The sequence below is a fragment of the Spermophilus citellus genome (genome assembly GCF_964194105.1).
Source record: "Spermophilus citellus genome assembly, contig: SCAFFOLD_55, whole genome shotgun sequence".
Taxonomy (NCBI): Eukaryota; Metazoa; Chordata; class Mammalia; order Rodentia; family Sciuridae; genus Spermophilus; species Spermophilus citellus.
This window is the reverse complement of record NW_027672793.1, coordinates 281,256-303,091: the sequence shown is the minus strand read 5'-3', so window position 1 is coordinate 303,091 and position 21,836 is coordinate 281,256. Positions and strand designations below refer to the sequence as shown.

Genomic DNA, 21,836 nt, shown 5'->3' with positions numbered 1-21,836 from the left:
AACTTTATTATTTTTATTTTTCTGAATCACCTTCTCTTTCCTCCTACGCTGAAGATTTGTACTGTATTGACAAGGATAGCTCTAGTCTTATGCTATCACATACTTTACTTGTACACTGTCATGGTACACACAAACTATAATTTCTACAGGTCTAAGCTGCTTGGTGAGGAGATATATATATATAAACAGCTTTCATGATGAAATAACAGCAATTTCTACTCCATCTTTAGTTCATGAAAATTTGTTCTGTGTCCTCATCAATACTTTGTATTCTTTTTGTTGTTGTTTCTTACTGGAAATTTAAGTCAGGGACACACAGAGACTGGGTCACACATAGTTTCTTAGAGCCTTGCTAAATTTCTGAGGCTGGCTTTAAACTCAGGTTTAACTTGCCTTACCTCACAATCCAATGGGATTAGAGGTGTGTGCATGGAACCTGGTTCTATTTTATTTTTATATTGAAATATATATTACTTCTGAAAATAGTTTATTCTTGATATTAAGAAAGCATAGAATACCATTTTACCCCACAAATACCCCCCCTTTTGGAAAAGAGGTCAATTTTCTTGGAGAAGATGTCAGTAGTGCCAGATGTATAATTCATTAATGTCTAAATGGCAAGATGATGATGATGATGATTATTATTATTATTATTATTATTATTATTATTATGCTCTGTATTAGTTACAAAACTTTATCTGTTCATATTATTATAAGGTATATACTCTGTTCTATAACTTCATAGCATACATCATTGTGTATCAAAATAACCTTTTGGGGGTTGGGAGGTGAGGGGAGAGATCATGGGGTTAGACATGATGGGGGAATATGATGTACATTGTTATATAAAGTATATGTATAAAGAAGTGAATTCATGTAAATATAATTTGTATAAAACCATAGAAATGAAAAATTGTGCTCTATATGTGTAATAAGAATTGTAATGCATTCGGTTGTCATACATAATTAAAAAAATATTTAAAAATTAAAGATAAATGGTGGCATTATATTCTTACTTAAAATAAATAGTACTCCTTTTAAAAATTGAAAATAAAAAAAAGGTCTGTTTGTCAGTTGTAAACTTTATTTATTTTTTTTAGAGAGAGTGAGAGAGGAGAGAGAGTGAGAGAGAGAGAGAGAATTTTTAATATTTATTTTTTAGTTCTCGGCAGACACAACATCTTTGTTGGTATGTGGTGCTGAGAACCCGGGCCGCATGCATGCCAGGCGATCGCGCTACCGCTTGAGCCACATCCCCAGCCCAGTAAACTTTATAAAGTACAAAATGTATCCTGAACATTTGGTAATACATAAACCTAGATGTAGGTATTTATAGTGTTGTCAGCAAAATTTAAAAAAAAAAAACTACTGTAGAGATCATTTTTTGCAATGTATACTCATAATTATATGAGATGCATTTTGTACATATACACTACCATGATATATAATTAATAAATGATTACTACATCTCTCATTAACTACATTTATTTCAAATTAATTTGCCTTTTGAAAGCACTGATGTATGACACTCTTTGATAGGCCCACTTGGTGTGTCTTCAAATTTGTCACTTTTATGTATTATGTTCTTTTCTTTATTCTCCTTTTTATAGAATTTCTTTTTCCAAATTATTGAGATTAATGAATTTTAAACAATTCAGTATAACAGTGCAGTCTGTAGATTTTCTTTTTTAACTAAGACAAAATACATCCCAATTTTAATAGGCTTGTTGTTATGTAAATGACTTTTAAAAACCTGCATATATAACACCCTTACCTGACCTTACTCTGGACTATTGATATCTGGGTGGAGGGGATCTCAAAGTGATCCATGGAAGAGGCAGAACAGGAATGGGTCAGGATGTGAGATTGGTGGATACTGAGTATGTAGTAGTGAGTATTCTTGAAAAAAGTATTGGTGGAATATGTATGAGTAGAGAAAAAAGTGCTGGGAAGGAAAGAGGGAAAGAATGACCAGCTCAAGAGTTCAGATTTAAAAAGTCTAATGGTGAATCAATAGTAGTATGAGTATAAAGGGTAGTTTCTTTGGAGGCAGAAATAAGGTAGAAGTGAAAGAAGAAAGTAACTCTGGCACAGTCCCCAAGAGAAAGAGTCAAATGTACACTACCCTCTCTCTCTCTCTCTCTCTCTCTCTCTCTCTATATATATATATATATATATATATATATATATATATATATATATATATATATATATTGCAAACTTCTATAACATTAGATTAAATCAGCCAGCCTCAGAGAGTCTCTAAGAAAATCATCGAAATCATTTTTCTTTATAGAATATTTTATTAAAGGCTGAGAGTTTTTCTTAGTAAATAAGCATATTTGATTTTAATTTGTCATGAGAGAGAGAGAGAGAGAGAGAGAGAGAGAGAGAGAGAGAGAGAGACCTTGAAAAAATTAAAAAAGTAATTAGTGACACTCAGTGTCAAGGATGTAAATAATTTAAAAGTAATAGTGAGCTAGTTGGAAAACTCATCTAGGTTATTAACTACTGCTTGGGAAGTTAGTCTACTCTCCAAAATATAAAAGTGAGAGAGGAATTCTTTATTAAAGTGTATATATATTAAAAAAGAGGACTTTTGACATAGCTTTTAGTTGACACAGACTGGGTCAACTTTAGCGGGTGATTAGGGTTCTGCAAAAATGATAAATCCTTGAGTTATTTGGAATAATGTGATTTTTATCTAGTCTTCAGAAATGAAGATTGAGGTCTAATATAAATCAGGCTTGGTAGAGGAAAAACATTTCAATGAAAAGTAAATGTATGAATAAACACGTAAAACAATATTTAACCAAAAGTCAACATTCAGAATATTTATGCAATTATGTAATCACCAGTAATGTAAAAACAATGACAACTAAAGAATAAGTGAATTAACAAATAAATAATATAATGAATTAATTAATGAATGAATAGCTAACAAGTGCAAAGATGTAATGTGACTGCAATTGTCAAAGTCAGCTTGTAGCCATGAAAAAGTGTAAAGGTACATAGAAATGGTGTTTTGCTACTTACTGAGACATACCCTATGAACTATAAATTCCACTCCTAGGTGGGAAGAGTTGAACACGGAACCCATTCACCTGGATCTCTCACTTGGGAACTCTGCAAAAAATTCTTTTTTCTTTCCCTCAAATTTTATTGCTGCTTCCAAGAATACTACCCTCTATATTCACGCTATCATTGTAGACTTGTAGCATGTGAGCCCCTCTACTGTTCAAGTTTTTCTTCTTTTTTTATTGTTATTTTTCTCCCTATCCCCATATCATCCACCAATAGTTATTTTGTATAGCAAATTCTACGTACTCAGCAATCACCAGTCTTATATCTTACTATATCCATTTCCTACCTTGTGCATGAACACTTTGAGATCCACTCCATCAAAACATCAATCATCCAAAGTGATCAGAATGGGGGTAAAATTTGCAGAATATTAATGGTCAGTTACACAACAAGAAAGCTATAAAAAGTGGGCTTCATTTAAAGGTGAAAATAAAAAGAAAATCTTTAGACTTCATTAGTTAAAATAAAGGATCAAAAATTTATGAGTCTCAATAATTTGAATTATACTTGTAAGTCACTTTTTTTGAGGAAGGGATATTAGGACATTGTTAATGAGTTTAAAGCTCAAACTTTTTTTATGAGACAAAGAATAAAAAAATAAAAAATATAAAAGTGATTGTATATCATTTTCATAAATATATATATACATATTTATTCACAAATTGCTTTAACCTTATAAACAGTTATAAGTGTCAATACATTTCTCTCTGGGCTCGGTCCTATTATTGGAAGAAAACTTTGCCTTAAAATAACCCCATACAGAGGCATTTAATGCAATTAACAGGCCTCAAAATAATAATAATAATAATAATAATAATAATAAGAAGAAGAAGAAGAAGAAGAAGAAGAAGAAGAAGAAAAAGAAGAAAAAGAAGAAGGAGAGAAGAAGTGAGGTGTGGAGGATTTCATGGTTGTGAAGCATACCTGTAATGTAAGTTACTTGAAAAGACATCACAGGAGAATTTTATACACTGTCTGAAGACATATATGTATATATTATTTATAAAAAGTGTTTATGAGTTCTGTAGTGAGGGTGCACAAGTCCAATACATAGTCTTTTTTTTTTCTTGAATTTTTTTTGTTGTAGATGGACACAGTATCATTAGTAGTTTGTTTGTTGGCTTTTTAAAAATATTTATTTTTAGTTTTTGGCAGACAGAACATCTTTGTTTGTATGTGGTGCTGAGGATCGAACCTGGGTGGCCCACATGCCAGGCGAGTGCACCACCGCTTGAGCCATGTCCCCTCTTGGGTGGCTTTTTAATGTGGTGCTGGGTGTTTAACCCAGTACCTCATGCATGCTAGGGAAGTTCTCTACCACTGATCCATAACCCTAGTCCCCAAAGTCCTTTACTTAATCTTTTTTTTTTTTTTGGGGGGGGGTAGTGTGTGCGTGTAGTGCAGGGGATTGAATCCATGGCTTTGTGTCAGCAAAACAAGCACTCTACTGACTATGCTATATTCTCAGCCCTGATCTGTAGTCAGTTAACAATGACAATGGAGCAGCCTGCCATTCAGACTTTGATTCTGTGCCCACGTGGCTCAGGTTGGAGGCAGTGCCTGAAGCCTTGACCAATCAGTCACGTAGGTGAGAACTGTCCAATCCTTAAGCAGCCAGTGATGAGGGGGAGGGCTTCCAAAGACTTCTGTTCCCTTGGTGTCTGGAATGCGCCTTTTTTCAATCTTTTTGTAGGCTTCTGTCCTGGATCCGGAGCCCAGGTGTCTGTGCTATGCAGAATCTGAAAACAAACCACAGGGCGAACACTGAGAACCCTGAGAGCCAGGAAATGGTAAGTGTGCCTTGTTATATTGAGACTGTGTAGGAAGGTGGCTTAAAGCTGACAGGAGTGGCAATGGTGGAAACTGGCAGTCATGGCTAGGGACTCCTCGTGGTCCTCTCCAGAGTCTTGTGGCCAGAGGGTCTCTCTGTGGTAGCTTAGCCTTCACCTCCCTCTGATTAGTCTAGTGAGGCTTAGATCAGCAGTTAAAACCTGGGCATTTTGCATCATTATTGTAAGGTGTTTTCAGCTTCTTTCTAAAGCCCTTTGTGGGCTTCCATGTGCCTTGAGTCCAGCATGTCTCCAGATTGCTGGTGAAGACTGAGTTAATTACCAGGAGAGAACTCCAAATCCATTTATTGTATTCATGCATGAGAGAGGCTGTTAATTTTAGGGCTTGTTACTCATGAGGGTTTGTTTTTTTTTTGTTTTGTTTTGTTTTTTTATTTATTATTATTATTATTATTATTATTATTATTATTATTGTGTTTGTTTGTTGTTTTCTTTTTGGTACCAGAAATTCAACCCAGAGGTGTTCATCCACTGATTCACATTCCCACCCCTTTTTTAATATTTTTATTTAGAGACAGAGTCCATTTGAATTTCTTAGGGCCTCAGAAATTTGATGATGCTGGCTTTAAACTCATTCTCTTTATGAGTCCTGAGATTTTTAAATGTAGCAGAAGCAGTATCTCAAATCCAAAACAAAAATCTGAAATTTAGAACTTCAGTTTAGCTCTCCATAGGTCTCAGAATAAACCCCTAGTTTTCTAGCTCTCTGTTCACATATCCAAAACTAGGGTTCTCTGTTAACAGAGAATAAGTATAAAATAGAATAGATAGTATAATGACCATGTAATTCGCATAATGGGCCTCACTCAAACACACCTGGTGGCTAACTGAAAGATGTTAATGAACCCCATTAAGGCCTATTTCAAATGTAAAAAATCTTGAAGCCAACTTGTGGGAACACCTTCAAGAAAGTCCTTTGTCCCAGGGGAGATTCCTGATTGAATTTGAAGAAAAAAGGATGGGTCACAGAAAGAATGAATGTGAACTCATATGGTAGTCAGGATGCCTTTTCCAAAGCCTAGTCTAAATGCATTATGCTTCCTGTTCTGCCCCAAACCATCAGAAAACTTCTAAGATGGCACAGAAAAATGAGTTTGATTTTTTTTCTGGTATCATTCCTCATACCACACGGTGGGCGTTCTATTTCTTCTTGCTTAAATAGATTTTTTTTTCTTCAAAATTTATGAGACAAGAACCCAGATTCAATTTGCAAACTGAGAAATTTTGGTTCATCTCAAAACTCCACTTTCAGCATTATGTTAGACCAGGACTCAAGAAAAGACCACTGACTCCAATTAAAATCAAATTAAAGCAAGCTTATTATTTCGACCGGCCCGGCTGCCTTGCCCCTCAAAATCGTGGGAGCCAAGGACAGCCCTGAGGCTTCTTTGTGGCCCAGTTTTATAGCCCAAAAAGTTACACAAAGGGGGGTTACAGATAACAACACTCTGAGGAGCATAACACAAGTTTACATTTTTGCTGGCCCCGACATCAGAATTTATGGAGATCTTAGAGACTCAGAGAGGGTCATTATCCGGCCAGGGAAGGCCAGAATTTATGAGGCAACACTAAGGTTTAGGAAAGGGTTGTTGTATGGTCAGGGAAAACCGGACATGGGTGAGTTCAGTGCACGGGCAGGCATTCGAAGTAATTTATAGTAAAGCCGAAATTATCTTTTCATGGTTTTATGGTGAGATGCCCAATTTTAAGAAAAGATCAGGGTGGGTCTATCAATTATTAATCATTTTCCCATGTTTTCTTTCAAATGTATGCATCATTAATAATGTTTTTCTTCAAGAACTGGAGGGCACTTTAAAACATTTTAATTTATCATTCTGAGATTTTCACATGAGAAGAAAGCAGAATAAAATTAGGTGAAATTAAAAAGAATGAATCTCTCCTAAATGAGGTTTATTTTGTCCCAATTAAAGATTTTTAAAAACTTTAATGGGTCATCAATTGAGGTTTTATTTATTTATTAATTATTTTTTTTTTAAATTTATGGTCAGACAATCTGGGGTTTTGGCTTAGTGATAGAGCACTCACCTAGACGTGCAAGGTCCTGGGTTTGATCCTCAGCACCACATAAAAATAAATAAATAAATAAAAATAAATAAATAACCCACAGAAACATTCCAAATATTTCGGGAAACTCTTTTATTCTGGTGTGGCAGGAAAAAATAAAAGTGGGACTAACTTGAATTTAAATTACATGCAATTTCAATCTCTCTCTCTCTCTCTCTCTCTCTCTCTCTCTCTCTCTCTCTCTCTCTCTCTATCTATCTCTCTCTCTCTCTCTCTGTACTGGGGATTGACCCCAGGGCCTCATGCTTAGAAGGCAAGCAGTCCACAAGCTGAGCTATTTACTCAGCCCCATTTTTTTTTTGGGGGGGGAGACCAGGGATTGAAGTCACAGGCACTCTACCACTGAGCCACATCCCTACCCCTATTTTGTATTTTACTTAGAGACAGGGTTTCACTGAGTTGCTTAGTGCCTCACCATTGATGAGACTGGTTTTGAATTTATGATTCTTATGTCTCAGTCTTGTAAACAGCTGATAGTACAGGCATGCACCACCATGCCTTCAATCTTTTTTTTTTTTTTTAAGATAGAGTGTGTGTGTGTGTGAGAGAGGGAGAGAGAGATTTTTTTTAATTATTTATTTTTCAGTTTTTGGCGGACACAACATCTTTGTATGTGGTGCTGAGGATGGAACCCAGGCTGCCAGGGGAGCTTGCCACTGCTTGAGCCACATTCCCAGCCCCAACCAACTTCAATCTTAAGGGCTAAAGTACACGCAAATTAGATCAAAGTCCATGTCAATATGTTGGTACTGTATATATAAAGTTGTTGATAGACCCTATATTCCAGTGTCTCACATGTGCCAGACAAGTGAGCTCCACTGAGCCCCAGCCCCAGCCTCCTGGTACATTTTTTTATGGGGGATATTGGAGATTGAACTCACGAGCACTTGACTACTAAGACAAATCTCTAGGAATTTTTTTTTTTACTTTATTTAGAGACAGGATTTCACTGAGTTTCTTAGTACCTCTCTTCTGCTAAGGCTGGCTTTGAAATTTTGATAATTCTTCCTCAGCCTCTTCAGCAACTTGGATTACAGGCTTGAACCAATACACACAGCCCATGGTACATTTTAAATGCCTGTTTTACATAGATTTTAACCAGTAGCCTTAATTTTTTTCTAATATATATTTGATTTGAATCCATAACCCAGAAATCAGTGAAACGGAATCTATTTTTTATCTCTAACACTGCTTTTGGTTATGTCAGTGTCTGAGTTCAGATTCCCTATTAAAGAGTTTACTGTGTGTTGTGTTCTCATTCTGAACTCCCATATGACCTAGTTCTGAGTTTTAGAATATCTGACAGAAGGTTTCCAGAGATGCAAATTTTTTGGAGTATTTAGAAAACACCACTCTCTGAGTCTTGCCTTCTAGGGACCAGTTTGAATTTTAAGTGTGTAGCTTCTGAAGGGATGGACTAATTGGATGCTTATACTTTCTATCTAAAAGGTACTTTGTTTCCTTTTATTAGATACTGTGAATAAAGGTACAATAAAAATAGATGTGTGGCAATATATTTAGCAAAAGGATTCCAAATTTTTTACATATATACCCAGAGTTATTGTTACTGGATTGTATGGCTTTTTTTTTTACTGAGAATTATTATTTATATTTTTTTTAATTTATTTAAATAATGGAGATTAACCCCAGGGCACTTTACCAGTGTGCTACATACCCAGTCTCCAACACTTATTTATTTATTTATTTATTTATTTTTGAGAGAGGGTTTTACTGAGTTTCAGAGGACCTTGCCAAGTTCTTGAGGCTGGTCTTTAACTTGAGAATAAATCCCTAGTTTTCTACCTCTTATTCCCCTAAGCCACTGGAAGTACAGGCATGTATGATTTTGCACTGCTACCCCAAATTATTACTACTGGATTTTGTGGCATTTTTATTTTGGGCTTTCAAAGAACCTTAACACTTTTATAAAAATATATTTATTACATTTATATTGTCACCAATATTTTTACATATTTGTGTACCAGAATTAATCCCTATTAATTATGAGATATTTTCTTGGTTTTGTATGGTTTGGTGCTGAGTATTGAACCCAGAGGTGCATACCACTGAGATATATCCACATTCTTTTTTATGTTATATTTTGAGACAGGCTCTCATTAAGTTGATTGTAGCCTTGTTATGTTACTGAGGCTGTCTTTGTACTATCAATTCTCCTGTGTCATTTTCCATAGCTTCTAGAATTTCAGGCATATGCCACCACACATGACAATTTTAGATTTTTATAATAGCCATTCCAACAGCACTGAATAGGCTGAATAAAATCTAGTTGGTTAATGCATTAAATATCTGGGCAAGTTTATGTGAAGTAGCCAGTGTAGGAGTGTTGTGTAAAGATTAGCAAGGATTGTGGAATGTGATAGACATTATTATCTAAAGTACATATATGGGGCTGGGGATGTGGCTCAAGTGGTAGTGCGCTCACCTGGCATGCATGCGGCTGGGGTTTGATCCTCAGCACCACATACAAACAACAATGCTGTGTCCGCCGAACACTAAAAAATAAAAATATTAAAATTCTCTCTCTCTCTCTCTCTCTCTCTCTCTCTCTCTCTCTCTCTCTCTCTCTCTTTAAAAAAATAAAGCACATATATGAAGACAGGAATTGATGTGAACATACTTTATATACAAACAGAAGTATGAAAAATTGTTCTATATGTGTAATAAGAATTGTGATGCTTTCCACTGTCATGTATTTAAAAAATGAAACAAATAAAAAAATCTTTATATGTATTGCTGAGAATCAAACTCAGTGCTTTGCACATTACAGCAAAGTGGTCTACAACTGAGACACAATTCCAGCCCATGTACCCAGCTTTTTATACTCTCTTTGTAGTAATCAGAAACAACTTTAAAAATTAAAATTGCATTTATATCACTTTTCCTAGTACAGTAATGTATTACTAACTAAACTTATTCTTAGTATTTTTAAAAAAATAATCTAATGGATGACTGTTATTTTTTCCAGAGATTATTTTATCACTTCTTTAGGGCTGGGTGAAGGGTCTTTTTTTTTTTGGAATATAGATGTCTTCTATTATCAAATGGGTCCATGCTAACTGTGTTGAAATTAGTGATTCTAAAACTTCACACAATCAACACATTTCCAAGACTATGGGAGAAAGGGAAAGACAATATTCACAACCAAGAAACCATTTCCATGGAAGCCTAGTATCAGTGTCCAACTTGGAGTGTAACCCAGATCTTTCAGTGGTAAGGTTGTTTAAGAACCACAACCATAGGTTTTTGGGATCCTCTACAGTTCACTGAATGGCTTTAAATCACTTACTCTTCTTCAAAATAAAATTTCTGCTACCTACTTAAAAATTAAAGCACTATGAATGAGAAAGGTGAATGAGACTTAAGTTCTTTGGAGGTACTGAGGTTGACCTTCAATTATAGTTTATAAATAGTCAAATAAGAAGGGCCTTAGAGTTGTCTCAATTTTTCCAACACATGATATGGAATACTTAGATGAACTGACATGAAATAATGAAAATGCATTTCAGGGAAGTGATATCACAGAAATTTTCAGGGTAGAATCTTGGAAATGTGGGAAAAATATACATATACATATGCATTTCTATTGAAAAAAATAAGTGATAACTACATGAGTATGAGGGTAAATTCAGTGTACCTCATACATTGTAGGTTGAAGGTAATGATAAAGTAGTAACTGAGGAGATCCAGAACTCTATAATCCTGGGAGACATTAATAGCAATTTAGAAAAAGAAAATATAGTTAAATCCCTCTGTCCTCTGTTCCTCTTATGAAATTGATTCTGTCAAATGAGATTATGTGGGTATGGTTCTCTCTGAATTTATGTTTTCTAATTTTTTTAGGATTTTGTCAGCTATGTCATGTAAAGCCCTGTCTTAAATTCACTTTGGGGGCTCTTTTACCACCTGTTCTGAACTGCAGAGCAGAGACCCACTTCACTCATTATGTGCAATGAATTGACTTTTGTCAATCTTTGCAAACAATGCTTGGAAGAACAAGCATATTGGAGGGTCTTTCATATCCTATAATATGGTTGTCAGACCCTATGAGTCAAAGGGTAGTTACTTGCTATGTTTGAAACATCTTCCCTATGAGAAGGGCTTATCTATATTTTTGGTTTTGGAAGCCCCATAAATACAGAAGAGAAGCATTTATGGTCAAAAACAAAGGAATGCCAGAAGCCATTAGATATGATTAAAAAAAAATCTTCTCTTAGAGCTTTTAGAGGTAAAAAGTTTATTTCTGTTTTGTGTAAGAAAACTAAAATTTGTCTTTGTCATAACAATATTTTGATGTTTTAAACTTGCTTGCAATTTCTACCTGTGTTTTGAATTCACCTATGCCTGGCTATCCCTTACCAGATAACAACCCTCTCTAAAACCTTACTGGTGCCTCATAAATCCTGGCTCCTGCTGACCAAATAACAATTCTCTGTAAATCTCAGTGGCAGCTCATAAATTCTAATGTCTGGAGCTGAATTTATTTTCTACCTTGAAATGTTAACCATGTAGATCCTTAACCTGCTATTTGCCTTTGTATTATGATTGTCAAAATCTTGTTAGCTGTATGTACCTTAGAAACCCACCTCCTTTGTAACTTTTTGTGCTGTAAAAACTTTTTCCTGAAGATCAGGGGGGTGATCTCTAGCATGGAATCTTGTAAGAGACAGTCCTGGCCAGCTTTTGTGTACACAATACAATCTTGATTTAAAATGGGAGTTGGTGGACTTTTCTTTGTGTTTTGGTTTTACATTAACCTTTTTTTTTTTTACTTTACTATAAATAAAACCAAAGAACACAACAAAACTCCTGTAAATGATCCAGGTGCATAAAATAGTCATTCTTTACTGAAATCACAGTATTCATTATAGAAATTATATAAGCTTAAAAATTAGAAAAATATCTCAAATATCAAGAGAGTTTAGGAATTAGAAATTTTTTTATTTCAGAATATAGGTAGTAAAATAGGACAAAAGAGAAAATTTGAAGCATAAATATATTAAGTAATATGCAAAAAATCAAATATTTTTTACAAAAAATCATCTACAGAAATGGTTTAATAGAAGCAGTCTTTTGTCAGGAATAAACATTTTGACAGGAATGGAAGTTTTGGTTCTCTTTTTAAGTAGTTTTACTCCTAGTGAATAATCTTTACACTATTTCTGCATTTTAATGGTTGGAATTAATTATAATTCATATATCTGTGAAAAAGGTACTGAATGCAGAAAAATATTATTGCTCATGTTTAAATCACCACCATTATTTGATCTTTCCCTTTTTAAACCAAAAATCTGCATAAAACCATCTCTTAATAAATATCTCTATCTTTGTATATTAGCAGCAACTGAGTTATAAAATTTGCTATGATAACTTGTCTCTTCATGTACTTAAAGACTATGAATTTGCAACTTAGCACTTAGGTATAATTCTCTATGATGTTCTCTAGTTATTTATGTCTCTATGGCAAGTTTTATACCAAGCTCTTAGTATGTGCCTTAATTACTCTGTGTAGCAATGTAGGATTTATGTCTTATTTGTGACACTTTGTTCCCAGAACTGTGTCTAAAGGGAAATATGTACAAAATGATTATCCAGGAAAAAAATCTATCTAATATTATATTTTATTTTATATTTATTTATATATGTATGTATACATAGTTTTATTATTTAGAAACACCCTTTGGTCTGAAACTACAGTGATACTAGTGTATTTTAGCTTGAATTGGTTGTGAGAAACAAACTAAAAAGACTTTTCTCTGTGTTGGTTGGTGATTTCTGCAACCTCAGGAACCTAGTGAATAATAGCAGAAATAAATAAGTTACTCTTTAGTTTGAGGCAGAACCACCAAACTAGATTATGTTTTGCTTCTGCTTTCTATCTTGATTATTAGAAACATACCTTTAAATTTACATGGAACACTTTTGGAATTCTGTTCTGTTAGTTCTTCTAAAAAAATCAATGAAAGTGCCATTTTTCTACTTTACAAAATACAAAATCTTAAATTTGTATACTTAACAAACATTTGCAGAAGTGTAATTCAAAATGACCTAAAAAAAATGAAAAAAATCATTGAAGGACTGACCCACTGAACATGAGGGACTTATAATATTGAAGCCCTTATATTATTTTTTTTCTTAAAGAGAGAGTGAGAGACAGAGAGAGAGAGAGAGAGAGAGAGAGAGAATTTTTAATATTTATTTCTTAGTTCTCGACGGACACAACATCTTTGTTGGTATGTGGTGCTGAGGATCGAACCCGGGCCGCACGCACGCCAGGCGAGAGTGAGCTACCGCTTGAGCCACATCCCCAGCCCAAAGCCCTTATATTAAATGTCTTTTTATCATTGTCAAAATTTTCTGTTTATATTATCAATATATTAATCAAAATTTTATGCATTTAATAACAAATATCTAATTTCCTATTTCATTCAGTCTTTTTAAAAAATAGTAGTAATTAATATTCATAATTTATTTCTCATACTTGTTAAAGTATGAAACATATACTTTAAAAGCTATGACTATAGCAAGTGAAAAATCCAGCCTAATTTTCTCTTAAGATTGGGAGCCATCTCATCAAAAAGGCATGAAAAGTTAATTTCTGCTTCATTATAAATTACTGTGATTTGTAAACTTGCTTGAAATGCCTACCAGTGCCTTGAACTCACCCATGTGTGGTTTTCCCTGTGAGATAACAACCCTCCCTAAAACTTTAGTGATGACTCATAAATTCTGGCTTTCCCTGACCAAATAACAACTCACCCTGGAACTTTAGTGGTGCATCACAAATTCTTATGTTATGATATAAATTTACTCCCTAAGTGCTAAACCATTTAGACCATTAACCCACTATGTGTCTTTGTATTATGCTTGTGAAAATCCTGTTATTCGTGTAAGTTCTCAAGTCACCCTTCTTTTGTAAATTTTTGTGCTATAAAATTACAGTCCTAGAGAACTGGAGTGCTGAATTCTTTTTCTATGGGTTTCAGGAGAGACTGTTAAGCTCAAATGTGGGACCCCCAAAAGACCACCAGAGACCAATATCGATGTAAGCACCAAGGAGGTATTTATTGCAACCTAGTTCAGTCCTCCACACATACAGAAACTGGTGGCTTAGAGGCCCTGATCCCGGGGTTTGCAGCAGTTTTATAACTCTTTGGGGAAGGCAGGAACCTCACATACATCATAGCATCTATTAGCAAATCATCACACACCGTGGGAAAATCATAAACAACTCTAAAACATGATTAGCACATTCAGTGGTGGGAACAAGTGGGGTAAGCATGATTGGTTAGTACAAGATGGGGATTCATTTGAACAGATTGGCTTAGGCCTTGAGGGGAGTATATGCTGAACTACATGGTTTCCCAAAATGTTATCAACCACCATAAAGTACTGGAAATTTAATTTGGAATCCCAGGTATTTTCCCTGTCGCATGCAGATTGGTGGCTGCTAGGGGGTTGCTATGGATCCCCACCAAGCCTGACTGAGTCAGAAAAACCAGGCACAGCAGATCTCTCCTGTTATTTGTAAATAAACAATTCATCAGGGTGGGTATGAGCCTAGGAGTGCTCTGTGTGTCTTTCCAAGGACAAGAGTCATGCCTCCTTCCTTGGACAGTCTTTGCTCTGAGGTAGAGGCTGGTTTCTCACCTTGTACCTTATATTTTTTATGTATTTTTTTTAGCTGTAGCTGGACACAATACCTTTATTTCACTTATTTATTTTTATGTGGTACTGAGGATTGATACCAGGATCTTGCACATGGGAGGTTAGCACTCTACTGCTGAGCCACAATCCCAGCCCCTTATATGTTGTTTTTATTGGGCATTTTTACTTTACAGGTTTTCTTTCCAGTTCAAAGTTCAATCTGTCACCTAAAAAGAACAGAGATCAAAAATAAATTTAAATAAAATTGGATACTTATTTTCATTATTTTATATTAATTCCTGAATAATATACAAGTATATATAATCCATAAACTGAAATGACTTTATATGTAAGTTTAAATGAAAATGTTCTGTTGGTTGGGTTAGTTCCCACTTATTGGAAAACAACCTTGCCTTAAAATAACAGCAGCCTGAGACTCTGGGGTACATTTCTCAGATAAAAAACAAAACAAAACAAAACAAAACAAACAAACACACACACAAAAAAAAAACAGCACTCAATGACCTGAGATTCTAGCCCTTATTCATGCCTGGATTGGATAATATTCCCTGTCACTCAAAAAAAGGGCTCACTTCTCTCAGATCCAATATTCATGATCTGAAGTCCCTTCCAATCAAGAGCATTTTGTGGGAACTGTCCAGTCATGTGTGTCATCAGGGAGGAGGAGGCTGGGCTTTCACTTTTTGTCTCCTGAGTCCTCCATTTTTGCCATCTGTAGTTTCGAACCTCAGAGTCACAGATTGTTCTGCTGTGCAGGAACTGAGGATCCCAAGTAGCCCTACTCCTGAGAACCAGGAAATGGTGAGTGTGCATTGGCCTAGCAAGGGAGGCTGGGGGAGGAAGACTATTGGAACCACAAGACTGGCTGTGTTGAAAACAGGAGCTAGCAGATTCGGACTCTGGGCAGTCTCTGGAGTCTGCAGGCTTAACTCCTCCACTGGGCCACTATGTCCTCAGTGTTACTGGCCAACCAGGTGGGGAACATGTCATTGGCAGAGACTCTTTGCTGCCTTCCTTATGCTCAAAGGCATCCTCAGTATCTGCATAAAATACTATGTGGCAGGTGTGTTCCTGCAGCCCAGTGTCTTACCAGATACTGGAGATTGACAGGTGGAATAATTATCAAACTAAAATCTCCAAGGTCCATTTTCCTGCAGGAAAGGAGCTGTCATTTTGGGGTACCTAATTTTCTTTTGAGCTAGCTAATTTTCATTTTGACATTCTTTTATTTTTACTTTCTTAATTATTATTATTTTGTTAAAGTTAGGTAAACTCAGGGATACTGTACTACTTAGCCATATCCTTGGTAGTGGAGCCAGATTTACAGATAGGTAGTTAGTGTACTTAGGTAAATTGGGTCTAATATCCAGTAAAATCAAGAATGAACAGCATATTAAGGATGGAGTCCAGGATAAGGGGAATTGAAAATGTCCCCAAGGCCATGAGCCCATCCCAAGGAAATTTTAATGAAGCAGCTCACAGCAAACATGGAGATGCTAATCCAAAAGCCCTTCCTACCCAGAATACTCCTTCAGCCCACCTGTCCTCCACACTTTGGGGCTTCCCACCTACATTCCAACACTGCAAGATAACAGAACAAAGGACAGCAATGTGACAGAAATGTGGGATAGCTGAAGGAAGACCTTAGCTATAAAAAAGCTAAAAAGACCTTAGTTAAAAAAAAAAAACCTTTCATGGATTCTACATCTTTGGTCCCCTTTTTCTTCTGGGGAGAAGTCTTTTCTACTGTCCTTTAATAAAGCTACTTTCCACTCTAAACGTGCCTTGGCGCACTTCTCTGGTGTTATACTTCAGCATTTGGGAAGCAAGGACTCTTCACCTGTAAACAGCCCTAACAGGTTTACATTTATTTTGAGAAAGGTCCTAGTTAAGTTGCTGAGATTATTTTTGTTATGGTTTGATTTATCTAGAATTTGCTATTGCAATAAAGCATGCTGTTTTTACATACATATGTATTCATATGGGGATCTTATTTATATTGTGATTCTTTATTATTTAATATTATATTTTCACAATATATATGAATAGTAGGCCATGATAAGTTCTTTTTTTGCTCTTATAATTGAAAAGGTTTTTGGCTAAAGTTACATATAACTTTGTAGATGAGTTTTAAAAAAAAATATGCTTTTGTTTCTTACTTCATTTAAAGTAAAGCTTCATGATTTTTTTTTATTATTGCATTATTGTTGTATTTAACAGTCAGGTTTATTTTGACATAACCATAAAACATGAAATATAATTTGCTCTCCTTCAGTATCCAGTAGTTCCCCTTTCCCTAATCTCCTACTTTTTTCTATCGTATATTTATTTATAGTTTTTTAAAATTATTGCTTTGTAGAATACACATAAAAGTAGTCTTCACTGTGATATATTCATATTTGTACATAGAAGTTTTGGTGAGATATATTGTTGGTTAATTTGGGGGAAAATTTTCACCTTTGTAACGATGAGTTTTATTATTTACATGGAATGTATAATTCAGTCTTTCATGTGCTTTTTGTGACTTTTATTTTCTCATAAGTTCTACATATTTTGTTTCTAAAAATGTACACATGTGAAATACCACTTGCATAAGGCACCTATGTAAAATTTATACATAGTGTTTTATACTCTTTTTTAAACTGGATATATTATGAAATGTGACTGGACCCAGTGACCATTTTTCCTACAGATTATTATTTATCTCTTCCAAGATGTATATTGGATAGAGCCAGCCCTTGGGCTTCAAGTGTTTGGATGAGTACCATTGCATACTTACATGTTATCATGATCACATATGCTCTAATTTCAGTAAGTCTCTGTGATGGGAAGTATCATGTATATTCAATAGCAAAATAGTTTCCATAAATAGATACTAATTTAAACTCCTTTTGAGTTAATGATTATTAATTTGTTTTAAATGTTCATCAATATTACTTAATTTTTCCCATGATTTTTTTTATATTTCTTAACTTTCTAAAGATTTTGAATTTTTATATTTAATAAACATATCTCTTGTATAAATTTGAAGTTCAAGCTTCTGTCTTTTATATATTTTTGGCTTACAAGATGAGAAAAGGATCCAAAAATGCAGCTAGAGATTGATTTAAAAAAAAAGAAAAAGGTTTAAATTATTTTTTAAAATTGAATTTTTTCTTTACTCATCATTTATTATAGGTTTCTTGTATGATTGTAAAGGTAGGTTATTTAAAGTGGACTCTAGGGCTTATCTTTGATAATTACTACAGGAAAAATAAATAAGAAACTTCTCTACACTCTGGCTGCAGGAAAATGAATGAATTTCTTTAAAATCATGGTAATAAAATTGTTAAATGACATACTTACTAAACATCCACTCCTTAATTTTTTTTCTGTAATATTTTGGCAGTGAATCATGAATTCTATTATCTGGATTTTGGGTTTTAATATAAAATCATGTGGAATAAAATTTGGCCAATCCTAGAAATATTCATACATAATTTGTTGTTTACTTAATGACATGTTGTGGAGATAGCAACTAATGAACATGTTTATTTTTAGAAATAGTTACTTTTTTGCTTTTCAGTTTCTTATAAGCCTTTTAGATTTATTTCCTTGCTGAGTCACTCAGGGCCACTGATTTTTTTTGTTTGTTTGTTTTGTTTTGTTTTGTAATCTCCAGGCATTTACCCTTCTAAGAAATCTGTCTTGTGAGCTGTGTTTCTGAAGAGTTTCTTGACATGAAAGAAAAAAAAAAAGTCTTTATGTTGCCCCTGCAATGTATTCTCAATGCACTCTCTTCAAAATGGAGAGAAAATAATATTTCCCCAGACTGACATCCCTGTGTCAGGAGCTAACTATACACTGATGGTCTTTGAAGAAATTTCATACAGTTCTGTCTCTGGGTAGTTTTCTGTGGGCTGCTGAATTGCCATTTAGTATCCAGATACCCATGATTTTTCATCTGTACTATGGAAATAATTGTAGAGGGCACAAATGAATAATGCTCTTCATGGAGACTATGAATATCTGAATACTCTGTAGTGCACAGCTGACAAAGCCCCTGGAATACACTGTGCAGATTCTATTTGGTTAACCATTATCTGACACTCACATGAATTTTCTTTCAAAAGCTTGTAATAACCTTTTCACTTTAGGTATCCATGTCATCCACATTTCCAGGTATAAAAGTTTGAATCTTTCTTTTCTGAATTCCAGGTTCCGTTTCTCTTTGGTTCAATGTGGTACAAATAATAATGTTTTTTTTCTTTCTTTTACACTGTGTTTCTAAGAAAAATGTTCTCTGCTCCAAACCTATATTTCCTATGTCCAGCTATGTTTAGAAAATGACATAGATAATTGTATTTGATAATTTATAAAGGAGAGTTGAGAATAATTCTTGTGTTTCCCTTCCTTAGAAACTGACCCAGAACTGTTCTTGGTCCTGAAAAGGGAGGACCATAACCAATCAGGTATATAAAAAATGTTGATTGATTGTATATTCTTTTCTAAGAACTCTCTGTTCAGATCCTTGGCCCATTTCTTGATTGGGTTATCATCATCATCATCATCATCATCATCATCATCATCACTATTATTATTATTTGCTTAGTTTTCTGAGTTCTTTATATACCCTAGAGATTAGTGCTCTATCTGATATGTGAGGGGTAAAATATTCCCCCTAAAATGTAGGCTCTGTCTTCACCTCACAGATTGTTTCTTTTGCTGAGAATGAAATTTTTAGTTTGATTTTATCCCATTTATTGATTATTTGTTTTAATCAGTGTCTTATTAAAGAAATTGGGGCCTAATCTCACATGATGAAGATTAGAGCCTGTATTTTATTCCATTGGACACAGAGTATCTGGCTTAATTTCTAGGTTCTTGATACACTTGGAATTGAGTTTTGTGCTTGGTGAGAGATAGTGTTTTGTTGAAGAGGCTATCTTTTCTTTCAGGTAAATGGATAGCATTGGAGAAGATAATGCTAAGTGATGCTAGCCAATTCCAATATATATATATATATATATATATATATATATATATATATATATATAGAGAGAGAGAGAGAGAGAGAGAGAGAGAGAGAGAGCCTGACTCATAATTGGGTAGGGAGGGGGATCATGAGAGAAATAGATGGATTCTCAATAAAGAAGAGGGGTGGGAGGAAAAGAAAGGGGCAGGGGATTAGCAGGAATGGTGGAATGTGATACAGACCATTATCAAAAGTACATGTACGAATACACAAATTTGTATCACCATACTTTATATACAACCAGAGATATAAAAAATTGTGTTCTATGCATGAAATAAGAATTGTAATGCTTCTGTTGTCATTTCTTTAAAAAACTCGATAGAAATATGAAAAAAAAATTGTTCATAAATTATATACATTAAATATGTGCATGTTATATATAGAATTATATATGTGTGTGTGTGTGTGTGTGTGTGTGTTGTGCATATATGTTTATATATAGATCTAGGGAAAGGCAAGTCTCTTTCCTGAATTTTTAAAAAGTAATTAATTTATTAAATTGTTCTAACTTGCTAATAGAGCAGAGTGCATTTCACTTCATAGCACACAAATAGAGCACACAATTTTATTTCTCTTGTTGTACAGAAAGTATAGTTACAAAACCCATGTAACTCTATTTTGTGTACAACAAGATTTTCATCTCATTCCACCATCTAACCTACCTCTATACAATCTCCCATCACCTCCCTCCCCTTTTTCTTATTCAAAGTTTCTTCATTTCTTCCATGCTACCTCCCACTTCTCTCATTGTGGATCACCATCCACTTAGCAGAGAAAACATTAGGCCTTTGGTTTAGGAGGATTGGCTTATTGCTTAACATGATATTCCCCAACTCCATCCATTTACTTCCCAATTCCATAATTTTATTCTCTTTTAATGCTCAGTAATAATCCACTGTGTAAATAGACCATATTTTCTTTATCCATTCATCTATTGAAGAGCATATAGATTGTTGTATTGATTACATATTGTTAATTGTTTTGGTATGAACATTGATGTGAATATGCCTCTGTATTATGCTGTTTTTAGCTCTTGTTGGTCTAAACTGAGAAGTGGGGTAGCTGGGTAAATTTTTCTAAGTTTTCTAAGGAATCTCCTTATTCTTCTCCAGATTGGCATCACCAATTTAGAGTCCCCAGTGTAACAGTGGGCCTTTTTCCTCACATACTCACCAACATATATTTTTGCTTGTATTTTTAATAATTGCCATTCTTATTGGAATAAGATTAAATTTTGGCGTAGTTTTGATTTGCAATTCTTTAATTGCTAGAGATGTTGAACAATTTTTTATTGATTGGTTGATTGTTTATATTCTAAGAAATGTGTCTCTTCAGTTCCTTAGCCCATTTCATTCAATGATTGGGAAATTTGTTTTTTGGTATTATTTTTTTTGTTTGAGAGAGTGGAGAGAGACAGAGAGAGAGAGAGAGAGAGAGAGAGAGAGAGAGAATTTTTAATATTTATTTTTTAGTTCTCGGCGGACACAACATCTTTGTTGGTATGTGGTGCTGAGGATCAAACCCGGGTTGCTCGCACGTCAGGCGAGTGTGCTACCGCTTGAGCCACATCCCCAGCCCTGGTATTAATTTTTTAAATTTCTTCATATATCCTGGAAGTTAGGTTTCTATTTGATGTGCATGTGGTAAAAATTTGCTCCTATTCTCTGGTACCACTTTTCACCTCACTGATTGTTTCTTTTGCTGAGAAGAATCTTTTCAGTTTGAATTCGTCCCATCTAGTGACTCTTGTTTCTATTTCTTGTGCTATAGTAATATTCTTAAAGAAGCAAAATTTCAAATCCCCTACCTGTGATTACAGGTGTATGACATCATGATAGCAACACAATTCATCTTCATTTCAAGCCCACTTTCTTAAGGGGCTTTCATCCTAGGAAGAAAAAGTAAATGTTATAGACAGGCCATTGGGTCTAAGGCCATGGCATCAAATAAGGAATACATGATTAATCAATTTAAATAATAGACTCAAATCTTTGGATCTGGGGAAAAACATACACACACACACACAAACACAAACACACACCATACACTTTCTGGTTAAATATCCTTGCCCTCACTCAGGGCAGTTTCTCTCTAGTTTTTTATATCTCCGGATAAAT

The 21,836-nt window shown here is 34.5% G+C and overlaps 1 long non-coding RNA gene across 1 annotated transcript in view; it reads left to right on the top strand.

Moving 5' to 3' along the window:
* The window catches only part of LOC308640606, a 663,035-nt gene extending 647,527 nt beyond the window's left edge, over positions 1–15,508 (top strand). Inside the window, exons 2-3 of the long non-coding RNA XR_014020311.1 lie at positions 4,778–4,874; positions 15,437–15,508. This is a non-coding gene — a long non-coding RNA (uncharacterized lncRNA). The remainder of the gene's footprint in view (positions 1–4,777; positions 4,875–15,436) is intronic.
* The last annotated feature ends 6,328 nt before the right edge of the window (positions 15,509–21,836 follow it).